This window comes from Xenopus tropicalis, chromosome 1 (genome assembly GCF_000004195.4).
Source record: "Xenopus tropicalis strain Nigerian chromosome 1, UCB_Xtro_10.0, whole genome shotgun sequence".
Taxonomy (NCBI): Eukaryota; Metazoa; Chordata; class Amphibia; order Anura; family Pipidae; genus Xenopus; species Xenopus tropicalis.
In genome coordinates, this window is record NC_030677.2 from 93,616,618 (window position 1) to 93,631,084 (window position 14,467).

Below are 14,467 nucleotides of genomic sequence, written 5' to 3' on the forward strand. Positions count from 1 at the left end.
CGCGCGCATGCGCAATGACCTCTGATGAAGTTCCTTGGCATCAAATCGTTAATACGCCTGCGCACGAGGTGACGTAATCGGACCGCAAGTCGCTCTGAGTTTTAGGAGGAGGTATGAAGAGGCTGACCAAGGTTAGAGACTATGATAAATCTGCCTCAGCTCCAGTTTCGAGGAATTCTCTATCATTAGCATGCAGTGTAGAGAACCAGGACCATCGGTACAACCCGCCCTGTTACTTTCAACGCTGAGTGGCTGGACAAGAGATCTGCTCATGTGGAACACTCCCCGTCACCATGACAACGAGGGGTCTGGGCTACTACTGGTGGATTTCCAGTATTACAATATAGAGGTTCTATAGGTTGCCCATACCAGTGAGATTGAGATCTATTACCCCAGAAGAGCGTGTTTGAGTATGCTTTCCCGCACCCCTCATTATGTATTTATCTGCTGATATTTACAAGTCACTATGACAGTAATTTGTATTTATTGTTAAATCCTTATTAATAGGTATACTTTTCACAAATGCTCACACAGGCCAGCGTCTTCCTGTTTCTAAAATACCCTGTGCCACGTTTTTTACAAACAGGAATGAAACAAACCGTAGCAGATAGTCTCCATAGCATCATTCTGGCATCACAAGGGGCTTCAGAAAAAGAAAGAGTTATACAGGTATGGGATCTGTTATCCAAAAACCTCCAAATTACAGGAAGGTTACCTACCATAGACTAAATTTTAATCAAATAACTCCTAATTTTTAAAAATTATTTTATTTTTCCTCTGTAATAATAAAACAGTGCCTTGTACTTGATCCTAACTATAATGAATTCATATTACAGGTAAAACGATCCTTTTGGGTTTATTTAATGATTAAATAATTTCTAAGTAGATTTAAAAGAACACCAAAAAACAAACAAGCAATAATATAATGTATGGTTGCCCTGCACTGGTTCAACTGGTGTGTTTGCCTCTGAAACACTACTGTAGTTTATATAAATGAAGCTGCTGTGTAGCCACGGGGACAGCCATTGAAGCTAGAAGAAAGTAGAAAAGGCATGGTGGAGAGCCGTTAATGGAAGCCCCTTTCTTTAAAACCACACCCACTTTAAACCACACCATGTTATCACAAGAACTTTTAAGACCATACCCCCATTAATGGTAGTGCATCAAAAATCCAAATGGTTGGTGCTCAGGATATCACTTTTCATTCAAACGTGAAAGAATTACATTAAGTCAAAATAAGACATACCCTTAAATCCATATGCCTGTTCCTCCTTTTCTGTGGATAGCACAGCAACCCCCAGCTCACACATTAGGGACCATATAATGACTATTTCCAACTGCTGTCTTCCTGGTGCCAGAGTTCGGCATGTGGTTGATCGGGTTGACAAATTATTGGGAGGGGCTGGGCATGACCCGGCTGTCTTGGTACATATCGGTACTAACAACAAAATGAACGGTAGGTGGAGGACATTAGAGAGTGAGTTCAGGGATCTAGGCTCTAAGATTAAGGAAAGGTCCTCCAATGTAGTTTTTTCGGAAATTTTGCCGGTGCCACGTGCAAGTTTAGGGAGACAGCGGGAGCTTAGGGAGCTAAATGCATGGCTAAAGTCTTGGTGTAGGAAGGAAGGGTTTGGGTTCCTAGAGCACTGAGCTGATTTTCTTTGGGGTACAATCTATATAGCCGTGACAGATTGCACCTCAATGGAAGGGGGTCTGCTAGGCTAGGGGAGAGAATGGTTAAGAGGCTGGAGGAGTGTTTAAACTAGACATGGGGGGGTGGGTGAGCTAGAGTTTTATGGGAAAGCTAGTGTAGACGGGGCAGTGGGACTAGCAAAGGGTTGTGGGGGAGGAGTGAGGGGGGCATATCATTTAGCAGATAAGGAGCTTCCATTGTTACAAGGGAAACAGAGTAATTTTCACCTTAGCTCTAACTCTCAGTTAGCTAGTGTAAACAGAGGGAGAAGTAATCTCCGCTGCATGCTGGCTAATGCGCAAAGCTTGTTGGGTAAATTAGGGGAGCTGCAGGCTATTGCATGTATTGAAAATTATGATTTAATTGGTACAACTGAGACCTGGTGGGATGAAAAATGCGACTGGGCCGTGAGTTTAAATGGTTATACACTTTTTAGGAGGGACAGAGAGATTAAAAAGGGTGGAGGGGTTTGTCTTTATGTAAAGTCAGATTTAAAGCCATGTAGTAAAGACATTACCAATGAAAACGTTGTATCTCTTTGGGTAGAAATTTCAGTAGGGCAGGAGGTCACAAAGAAAATGATCATTGGTGTATGCTATAAACCGCCCCATATAGATGAGGAGGATGAGACCCAGCTACTGTTGCAAATGGAGGAGGCTTCACAACTGGGTCAAGTTGTTATTATGGGGGATTTTAATTATCCGGACATTGACTGGAGTAATGGGGTGGCTAAGTCAGAAAAAGCTAGTAGGTTTGTAAATATGCTAAATGACAGCTTTTTATTTCAATTGGTTCAAGAACCTACTAGGAATGACTGTATTTTGGACCTGGTGATCTAATAATAATGAACTCATCTCTAACATTTGTGTGGGTGAGCATTTGGGGAACAGTGATCACAACATGGTCTCCTTTGTGTTAATGCTGCAGAGACTGCTCTATAGGGGATTAAAGGAGAATGCAAGTCAAAATTTGAAAAGCATACTGCCCAATAGTCCTCCTATTGTTTAGTAAAAAACGCCACACTTTTGGCTCACCTAATCAAATATTTACTCAGTCACACTTACTTCACATTTTCTAGAACAGGCAGCCATCTCTAAAAAGGTATTCTCCCTTCCTTTCCCTCCTTGCTTCATACTGCACATTTGTTTCATTCCCTCCCCCCTCCCCTCTGCCAGATCCGCTTCTGATTGGATGGTGGGCATGTGTAGCTCAGAACAGCAGATAGGATCAAGTTACACACATGCTCAGAGAATAGGAAGGCTGCCGCTGGCAGCCTACAGGAAGTACAGAGAGATTTCAGTGATGTCACTGTAGTCTTCACACTGCTGTAGGCTGCCAGCACCATATCTCAGAGAAGCAAGCAGGGATCTGGGAATTTAGATATGCAGTAAGTACTTAAAAAGAATGCCTTTAGACTTACTTTTAATTGATATTAACCTGTCATTGTCCTTTAACTAAAACGCTTTATTTTAGACGTGCAGACTTTGCCAGTATAAGGGCATCTCTGCAATGTGTCAACTGGGAAAGGCTTTTCATAGGGTTAGACACAGAAGGAAAATGGAACATCTTTAAAACATTGCTTTGCAGGTATACACAACAGTATATTCCCCTTGTAAGCAAGGAGAGGCATCGCAAAGCAAAACCTTTATGGCTGAATAAAAGTGTTAGTGTCGAGGTTGGTAAGAAAAAACGTGCTTTTAAAGCATTCAAGTTAGCTGGGACAGCAGAAAGTTTCATCAGGTACAAGGAAGCAAATAAAGCATGCAAAAAAGCTATCAGGCAAGCTAAAATAGAGATGGAAAGGGATAATGCAGCTAGGAGTAAAAAGAATCCAAAATTATTTTTTAATTATGTGAATAGTAAAAAAATTAAGCAAGAAGGGATGGGAACCTTATTATCACAAGGGGGGTAAGTTGGTTGATGAGAACGGGGAAAAAGCAGAAATTTTGAACTCTTATTTTTCATCTGTCTATACATCTGAGGAGCCAGCTAATGAAGGCTTCCCTTTTAATACGCCCAGTTCTAGCAATTTTGCTATTGAAGCATGGGTCACTCAGGAGGTAATTCAAAAGAGACTTGAACATGTAAAGTTAAACAAAGGTTCAGGATCGGATGGGATTCATCCCAGGGTATTAAATGAGCTGAGTGCTGTGATTGCCAAGCCTCTTCACTTAATTTTTCAGGATTCGTTGAGGTCTGGCATGGTGCCGAGAGACTGGCAAATTGCTAATGTGGTGCCGTTATTTAAAAAGGGATCCCGTTCTCAGCCTGAAAACTATAGGCCTGTTAGTCTGACGTCAGTAGTAGGAAAGATTTTGGAAGGGGTAATAAGGGATAGGGTACTTGAATACATTGCAGTTCACAATACTATAAATTTGTGCCAGCATGGTTTTATGCGTAACAGATCTTGCCAGACTAATTTAGTCACATTTTACAAGGAGGTGAGCAGGAACCTTGATGCTGGAATGGCAATTGATGTCATCTACTTGGACTTTGCTAAAGCTATCAAATGATACTATCAAATGATAGTGTACCTCACAGAATATTAATGATCAAATTGATGCTTGATGTATTGATCCTTAATGTAGAAGGATCTAGGGGATTTTGTAGATAACAAGTTGTCTAATTCAAGGCAGTGTCATTCTGTGGCTACTAAAGCAAATAAAGTTTTGTCTTGTATAAAAAAGAGCATTGACTCAAGGGGTGAAAACATAATATCTACAGTTAGTATTAGTGGCTGTATATATAGTTTATGTATGTGAGTGTATAGATTGGTAAGTATAGCTTGTGTGTGCTGGGTTTACTTGGATGGGTTGAACTTTATGGACTTCATTTCCCTCAAGCAGCATTTGGCAGGCAGATTATGGCACACACAGGCAGCATAGGGCAGGCAGAGTATGGCACACACAGGCAGAACTCTACCTGCCCTGTGCTACCTGTGTGTGCCATACTCTGCCTGCCCTATGCTGCCTGTGTGTGCCAACTCTGCTTGCCCTATGCTGCCTGTGTGTGCCATACTCTGCCTGCTCTATGCTGCCTGTGTGTGCACCATACTCTGTCTTTCCTATGCTGCCTGTGTGTGCCATACCCACAAGAAGCATAGGGCAGGCAGTACACCATGCTGGGACTACACCTACAGTCTGTCTGGGGTTTAAACAGGTGAACAATGTGGATGCTTAAAGTCTGAGCCTGAGGTGTGAACAATGCAGGCGCTTAAAGGTTTGAATAAATTGGGGGAATACATGTATAAACAATGCAGGGGTTTGCAGCCTGAATGTGAAGTGTTAACAATGCAGGGGGGCAGTTAATCTCAATACTGATACCATTTAAAGTTTATACAGAGTTAATCAGCCACAGCAGTCAGACAGGTAGTGGGCCACACAAAGGGGAAACAGGCCATCAGTTGGACAGCACTGGCATAAACAATATTGTGGCATTTAAACCTTTATGGACAGAGATGCATCATCATTGCAATAGACTGGGGAGTCAATTCAGATTTGCAAAATAGCAGCATGCATGCACAGCAACATCATAACCCACATAACGCACAGAGAGAATTTTAAGCCACCACTGTCATCTATACCATTGCCCAAACATTTACTAGTATATACTACTATTGAGATTTTGTGTGTATGCAAAAGTGGTTCATGCACAATATACGCAGAATTGCCAAAAAGCACACAGTGCCTGTCATGAAATGCTTGTGGCACACGCTGTGCCTGTCATTAAAGGAAAACTTATACCCCCAGAATTAATACTTAACCAACAGATAGTTATATTATGTTACATGTGCTTCCTCACATGACCAGAAATTATTCAGCTTTAACAGGAAGTAGTGTGGAAGCAAAAGGCATTAATGTCCATTAATTGGCTGATTTGTCCATGTATGTGTGCCTTGGCTTGTTTGTGTGCACTGTGAATACTATGACCCCATGAGGTGGCCCTTAATTCTTAAAATGGCATACAAATGTCCCATACACATCTATGAATGTCTAACAGGCACTGCTTTTGCTAGTTCATTTTTAAAAACACAGTGCCATTAAAAGTAACTGGTAAATTATGCCAGAACTTACTGATCTTTCTGCTCTTTACCTGTCTGTGTTATGTTATGTGAGAATGCATTTGCACCCTAATTAACATGAAATATGGTTTATTTATAACCTACATGTTTGTTAATGCCTACATTAACGCCAAATCTATTTAGCATGGCACATGTAAATATCACAGCAAACTAGGTTGATTCCAGTCAGGGAAATGCAGGACAGTTGTATTTTGAAATATGTAATATATATTATAGAGATATCTGTAACGCTAGCAGAGTGCCACAAGCATAACATATGAGGTTAAATTGAATTAATACTGTCTTTTTGATATGAGTTTAGTCAGCTGGGCTTATTATCAATCCATTGGTAGTACTGGATTCTTTCCATACTAATTACCCCCAGGTAAAAATGGCTGTAGCTGAGGAGGCAGGTGCAAACCACCTGCAAGTACTTAGTTTTTGGTTTTGACTTGGAAATGCAAACTATAAGTGAGGGTTGTCTCTCCAATAGACCCTCTAGGCCTCAGGTTTGACTATCTATCAACTCTAATAAGCTCCTTTAAGGAGAACTATATCCCCGGGCTATAAAAGCCCCCTTAACTAGCACTGCCTTGACCCCCCTCACTTCTCCTTTATTGCATAGTTTGTAACTTCTAAAACTGTCCCTGTCGCTAACCCCAAGCAAAAATAGCAGAGTAGCACAGCTACAAACCTGGCCGTCATCTTCCTCGTAAGTGAACAGGCTTCAGGTCTCGCCGCCAACACAGACCCTGCTTGCGCATGCACAGTTTAAGCAGATTCTTGCTACCACCAACTGCGCATGCACAAGTGTCTTTGCCGACACCCTCCGTGTCGGCGGAGAGACCCGAAGACTGTTCACTTGCAGGGAACATGTCGGCCAGGTATGCAACTGCGCTACTCTGTGCCAATGACCAACTTTGGGTGCACAGTCAATTGCTAATTATAGAAGAAAAAGGACCAGCACTCCATTTTTTTGTGAATAATGATTGTTTTTATTCCACCATAGTGCTGCAAATTCCAACGTTTCGGTCCCACTGGGGGACCGTTTTCAAGGATAATACACAGTGACTACCAAGGGGCAGATTCATCAAAGTACGAGCTTGAATCCCAAAACATTTCTGACCTTGATCCTTCTGTGCATGTTTTTGAAAGCCTTCCAATGGACTCAATGGCACTCTGCAGCTCCAACCTGGCCAAAGGAAAGTCACGATACCGAAGCTTTAATGAATCCGAAACTTTCGTACTTGTTGCGATAAATACGATTTTGTCGCATAAAATTTGTTGCAAAGTGTGGAAAAGTTGCGCAAATTAACAAAAAAAACCACAAAAAATACGCACAGTATGAAAACTTTGGAAAAATAAGAATTTTTTGTATTCAGAAGCAATCATACTTTGATAAATGTGCCCCCAAATGTTTAAATAAGTACATATGTGCAGAAAATGGCTCTGAAATGACGCCACAGAGCAGTGCATCACTATCATACATAGTAACATAGTAAGTTAGGTTGAAAAAAGATGTAGGTCCATCACGTTCAACCATAATGCCTATATATAACCTGCCTAACTTCTAGTTGATCCAGAGGAAGGCAAAAAAACCCATCTGAAGCCTCTCTAATTTGCTGCAGAGGGGAAAAAAAAATTCCTTCCTGATTCCAAGATGGCAATCGGACCAGTCCCTGGATCAACTTGTACTAAGAGCTATCTCCCATAACCCTGTATTACCTCTTTTGTACTGAAAGCTATCTTCCATAACCCTGAATTCCCTCACTTGCTAAGAAGCCATCCAACTCCTTCTTAAAGCTATATAATGTATCAGCCAGCACAACTGATTCGGGGAGGGAATTCCATAACTTCACGAATATTTAAATGGAACCTTCCTTCTTCTAAACGGAGTGGGTGCCCTTGTGTCTGTTGGAAGGACCTACTGGTAAATAAAGCATTAGAGAGGTTATTATATGATCCCCTTATATATTTATACATAGTTATCATGTCACCTCTTAAGTGCCTCTTCTCCAGTGTAAACAGACCCAACTTGGCCAGTCTTTCTTCATAACTGAGACTTTCCATACCTTTTACCAGTTTAGTTGCCCTTCTCTGGACCCTCTCTAATTCAATAATGTCCTGTTTAAGCACTGGAGACCAAAACTGAACAACATATTCTAGATGGGGCCTTACCAGCGCTCCTTAAAGGCGAAGAATAACACCCTCCTCCCTTGAATCTATACCCCTTTTAATACAGCTCAAAACCTTGTTTGCCCTTGCAGCTGCTGCCTGGCATTGCTTGCTACAGCCAAGTTTATTTTCTACAAGGACTCCAACATCCATTTCAACCACTAGATGTCACTATATTATTTATATTATAGCCCATTGTGAATCAACTTCTTACCAAATGTTACAAATTATCCTCTTAAAAGTTTACAAAATTGTTACATAACTACATAACTTACATAACTGAGGCACTCCCACACTAAGCTGAACCGGGGTAGAGGATTTGTTAGCAAGAGCAACAGAGTAGGAGCGTTTAGAGAGATAGTAAGAGAACCAGGATGCAGCATGATCCTGGATACCCAGAGAATTTGCAAAAGGACAGAATGGTCGACAGTATCAAAAGCAGAGGAAAGGTCTAGGAATGAGGACTGAGTAGTGTCATTTGGCCTTGGCAGTCTGGAGATCATTCGCTTAATGTCATGTTTTGTGCCCATTCGCAGATGAAAAAATGCATGCCTAATATCAAAGTGTTACACATTACACAACCAGTGCATATAAATACTCCCAATTTCAAAGAAAGTTCAAAATTGGTGTCCTTGTGTATTTATCCACTGGATTACTGAGACTTACTGTATATATTGCTGAAGGTTTCTACCTTTTTTGTATCCAAACTTTAGTTTTGGTAATTTGCTACAAGGCAGAGTATTGTCTGTCACAACTATTGCCAGTAATCCAAACACTTTTTGGTACATAAGGGGCTATATTGACTTATGTAATACATATCATGTTTCCTTTGGCGATATGTTTGGCTTCCCCCGCCATTTAATATCTCCTCACGACATAGACTCTGAGCCCATTCTATAGTGCTTTCAATAAGTTCAATTTAATAACCTCTTTCCATGAATTTATGGCCCATCAATTTTTAAATCTCTCCCCTTCTGTCAAGGTCACTTTCAATTCTCACGACTCTCAGCATTTGAGACTTGGGTAGAGAGTTAAGCAGATGTTTGGGATGATGACTGGTGTAATGTAAGATAGTATTCCTATCAGATGGTTTTGTATAAATCGATGTATGTAGTTTACCTTCCCCCTTATATATCTGCACAGCTAGGTATGCAATAGAATCAAAATCATATTTACAAGTAAATCTGTTGTAACAAGTTGTGTCTGGGGCAACAGTAGTAGCTGTAGTCCAGTAGTAGCTGTAGTCCAGCACAACTATTGCTCCCCGGGCTGAGCTGTTAAAATTGAAACTGTCCCTCGAAAATCAGGACATTTGGGAGGTATGCACTATGAACATCTTCTGAACTGTTTTTCCAGGCCATAACCTGCCATAACCACGACTTTATCGTATTTTGCGCGACTATTTCGTTGCTGTCGCGATTTTTTCTTATGGAGCGATTGTAAACGGCGGAAAAACCAATCCGATTTTTTCGCGACGGCGCAAAAAAGTCACAAATATACCGATCATTGCGAAAAAAACGCATTCGGACGTCTTTGGATCGTTCGTGGATTAGTAAACCTCCCTCTTAAGGTTAAATCTAGTGGTGGGGGAAGGGATACCTCTTTGGGAATTAGGCCATGCACAGTATGAAAACTGTACTGAATATGCATTGATGACGTAGAACAGCACCTGACAAAGATATAGCCCTGCATGCAGAGGACAATCTTTGTGCAAGTGCTGATTACACATGATCTGACCTCTGTTTATCCTCACTTGGAGGAACATTATAAACCTAGGGGGGCAGCATTCATTAACACTAGATTGTCGTTGTTTTATAGTTTTCAAATTGTCTCACAAAAACTGCTAATTTTTTGTATTGTGGTGCAAATGCCAGCATCAAAAAAAAAAACCCACACAGCAAAGAAAGATCTTCCAGTTGTAAAAGGGACATCTGCCGTTGACTTGATGGGTTTTTGATTTTAGGTTTTAGATGGCATATCTTTGCGTTAGGTTTTTAAACCACAACTTTTTTGTGGTTGAAATTACAATATGCAAAAAATTCAGAGTAACCACGAACAATTTCTGATGTTCAAAAATTCTTTTATCGGTTGAACGAAAATATCATGGTTGCGTTCTCAAAATCACAAAATTTTTGGATCCGAACGTTCGGAAATGGCTCAAAAACCTTTCTGAAGTTAACGAAAAAGTTGTGGAATTTTAACAAAATTATTGTGAACATTACGAAAAGTTCTAGAAGTTAGAAAAAAATACCAATTTGGATGAGATTAGTCACCGGCAATCTTTTTGTGTGTCAGGGCCCTAATTCGGGTCCATTTTTTCCAATAGACTTCGATAGAGTTTTTGAACTCTATCGAATTGCATCTGGCTCTATGAGAAGATATGAAATTGAATTAGGAGATACAGTAGGTCTTCCTCCTCTAATTGAATCTGGCCCAATGTATTTGGGCATTTTGTGTAAGCATACTTCCTCAGAGACCTCCTTCCCTTAGTCAACACAGGAAATATATACCTAATTATTAGGTTATTTTATGGGAGGGATTATAGCTATATATTTCATCCCTTATACTTTTTGCTACATGTGCCCTGTGACTTTTGACCAGTGTTGAACTGGGACACCAAGGGCCCACCACCCAGAGTCCTAAATGTTTTTCTCCCTGGTACCCCCATGTTTGAGAAGCTAATTGTTCAAATTATTATTATTGTTAATGTAATTATTGTTGTCATTATTAAATACAATAAATAAATGTAACTGATTGAATTAGCCTAGTTTTTTTTTACATTAAAGTCTAGACTAATGTGGACAGCTGTGCTCTCCTGAGTGTACACCCAAGGTATGGGTTAGAACACAAATTTGTGCTTTAAAACCCCTGACCTAAGTACTATACATTGGTTAGTGCATTGTTAGGAATTGGGATCAGATTTATCATTAATTTTAGTTTATAATAAATTTACCTTTAGTCTAGGTAGGAGTCAGAAGACTACACACATGGTAGTGTGAACTAGGAGGAATGCACAGATACATCAGGTTGAACATCTCGATCCTTTGTGCATTTATACCAGGGAAAGAGATAAGATTAAGCAAAAAAAAAAGAGAAGGGAATGTGGGACCTTTGTCAAACAAGATATGGCAAAGTAAACAGCTGGGTATAATGCTGAGTGATCAAGAAGACCAGAAGAACAGTTTCTTCTCTGCACTTATGCAATGTATACTGGGTATATGCTCTTGCAGTTTGCGATATGTGGGTATGTGAGGGGGTATAAACAAATTGAGAACGGTGATGAGAAGCAGACCTGTAGCTGTTACAGAGGGAAATGTTTTGGATTATATCTTGAAACAGCAGCACCATAAAGGACTAATGAACAAATACACTCTGTAAAGTTTTTGTGTAATTAACTATTTTGTAGTTTTAATTCACAGATGGCAAGGAAAATTTCAGCATGTAAAGCAATCATTCCATATTGCAGTCAGGTGTTTCAAAGTCTCATTTATTTTATTTATTAGTATTTTTTTGTTTATTTTTCTACAAGATTTAGGGACTATCATGTTTTTTGGAATGATATAAGTCATTGTTAACACATTAGCACTGGGAAAAGGTGGGGTAAACCCACACACATGAAACATTGTGCTTTTTCAATGATGTCAATTAACACTAAATACAATTGTTATAATTCATGAGCCATTGGGAGTTAGCTCTTCTTTCAATGGAGTAGTGTGCATAGGTTCCCAATGGCCCATGCCTAAGGCAGCAGCTTTAGGGGACTGTGCACAGGTGCCTATATTGGAAAATATCCAATTTTTTTAAAAGCACAACTCCGGATACTTGGTGCAAACTCCAGGGGCAGGGCTGGGAGAAAGGAAGGGTACCTCCTCCACCTAATTGGCACATGCACATGCAGACTTTTACAGGACGGAATGTGCCCACTGTTAGTGTCCCTGAATTCTTATGGTTTCAATAGAGTTGACCAATGTTACGTATTTAATGCAAAGTCAGTATAACTTAAGGGAGTGGCCTCATGATAGGTTTGGGTGCCTAAGAAATCTTCACATTTTGAATAACTGTATTAAGAATTTTTCATCTTGAAGTGTTTACTGATTTTTACTTTTTATGTCATGCAGAATTAATTGTAACTAGTTGTATGAGTCAATTATTCTTTTCAGCAAATGACATTTAAGTTATGTTGCAGTTTCTTCATAATGCCTTTGTTTTCTGTATAGCTTATTTTTTGTGAGCTTTGTATTTTTTTAAAAATAAAACACTAAAAAATAAATACATATATATACATATATAAAAAATAAATACACTAGGTTCAGTAGTTCTAAAAATATCAGTATTTATATTTGTCACAAGAGGGAGCCCTTATAATACATATTAAAACACTCCAACTTGTCTAGTTGAGAATACTAGATAAATATCAATATATAAAATTCTGACCAAGTAGAGTTTTTTTGAATACATCTATAAATAAATCTATATAATCACATTTGAGAGGAGTGACTGCAATTAAAAAGCAGGGCAGAGGCACACTGAGTGGATCCTCAGCCTACATTTTGTATACAGCAGGAGGAAAGTGAATCCACTGTACAAAACACACTGTACAAAACACTGGCTGAGGAAAGTGGATGATCTGCTCAGTGTACTTTTAAGCTAATGTTATGGCACAGATGTTAATATTAGACATTATGGTCTGTCCTCTATAAAAGGGTAATATAGACTTATATTCAAACTAAGATAAACTGAGCTTGTATTGAAAATATATTCTTTTTTTTTATTCATTATAATATACTAATCGATTTTTGTTCTTTATTGTTACTCCTTCCCCACCCTTAGGTGCTCTGCTAACATAAGGCAAAGTGAGAATCTTACCTCAGGTGGCAGCACCCTTCACATTACCAGGGGCAGAAAAAAGCCATACCTGGTAACATTTTAGTTGTTAAACCAGAAATTAGGCTCTTCTAGTGCAGAAATCACAATTATGCTCTCTGTATAAAGGTCCCCATACACGGGCAGATTCTAGCTGCCAATATCAGTCTCTTAGACCTATTCGGCAGCTAATCGGCCTGTGTATGGGGACTACCGACGGGCCTGCCCGACCGATATCTGGCCTGAAACTGTCCAGATCTCGATCGGGCAAACGATCGAATTATCCTGGATTCTCCCAATATCGCCTAGGTGGGGATATTGGGAGAAGATCCGCTCGCTTGGCAACATCGCCAAGCGAGCGGACCGGCCCGTGTATGGGGACCTTTAGCCTCAGGGTGGCCTGGGGCCCAGAATGACATCTACCCATCCTCCCACCTACCACTTTGTAATCAAAACAAAGATCTGGTTCAAAGTAAAGAGCAATTTATTAACGGGGTTTAAATGAGAAAGGTAATTTGATTTCCTGTATTTTTTCCCCACTGTTACTCTTATGAACTTATGAAGTTGCAAAAGAGACATACTTTCAGCTACACTATTAAATATATACAGTCATGGCCAAAATTGTTGGCACCCCAGAAATTTTTCCAGAAAATCAAGTATTTCTCACAGAAAAGTATTGCATTAACACGTTTTGCTATACACATGTTTATTCCCTTTGTGTGTATTGGAACAGAACAAAAAAGGGAGGAAAAAAAGCGAATTGGACATAATGTCACACAAAACTCCAAAAATGGGCTGGACAAAATTATTGGCACCCTTAACTTAATATTTGGTTGCACACCCTTTGGAAAAAATAACTGAAATCAGTTGCTTCCTATAACCATCAATAAGCTTCTTACACCTCTCACCAGGAATTTTGGACCACTCTTCCTTTGCAAATTGCTCCAGGTCACTCTTATTGGAAGGGTGACTTTTCCCAACAGCAATTTTAAGATCTCTCCACAGATTTTCAATGGGATTTAGATCTGGCCTCATTGCTGGCCACTTCAGAACTCTCCAGCGCTTTGTTGCCATCCATTTCTGGGTGCTTTTTGATGTATGTTTGGGGTCATTGTCCTGCTGGAAGGCCCAAGATCTCGGACGCAAACCCAGCTTTCTGACACTGGGTTCTACAGTGCGACCCAAAATCCTTTGGTAATCCTCAGATTTCATGATGCCTTGCACACATTCAAGGCACCCAGTGCCAGAGGCAGCAAAATAACCCCAAAACATCATTGAACCTCCACCATATTTCACTGTAGGTACTGTGTTCTTTTCTTTGTAGGCCTCATTCCATTTTCGGTAAACAATAGAATGATGTGCTTTACCAAAAAGCTCTATCTTGGTCTCATCTGTCCACAAGACGTTTTCCCAGAAGGATTGTGGCTTACTCAAGTACATTTTGGCAAACTGTAGTCTTGCTTTTTTATGTCTCTGTGTCAGCAGTGGGGTCCTCCTGGGTCTCCTGCCATAGCATTTAATTTCATATAAATTTCGATGAATAGTTTGCGCTGACACTGATGGTCCCTGAGCCTGCAGGACAGCTTGAATTTCTTTGGAACTTGTTTGGGGCTGCTTATCCACCATCCGGACTATCCTGCGTTGCAACCTTTCATCAATGTTTCTCTTCCGTCCAC

The 14,467-nt window shown here is 40.1% G+C and overlaps 1 protein-coding gene across 1 annotated transcript in view; it reads left to right on the forward strand.

The window, feature by feature from the left end:
• Positions 1 to 62: 62 nt before the first annotated feature.
• Positions 63 to 14,467, forward strand: part of sema6b (sema domain, transmembrane domain (TM), and cytoplasmic domain, (semaphorin) 6B) — a 74,586-nt gene continuing 60,181 nt past the window's right edge. The window contains exon 1 of the mRNA XM_018096601.2: positions 63 to 131. The gene's annotated coding sequence lies outside the window, so the exon portion shown is untranslated. The remainder of the gene's footprint in view (positions 132 to 14,467) is intronic.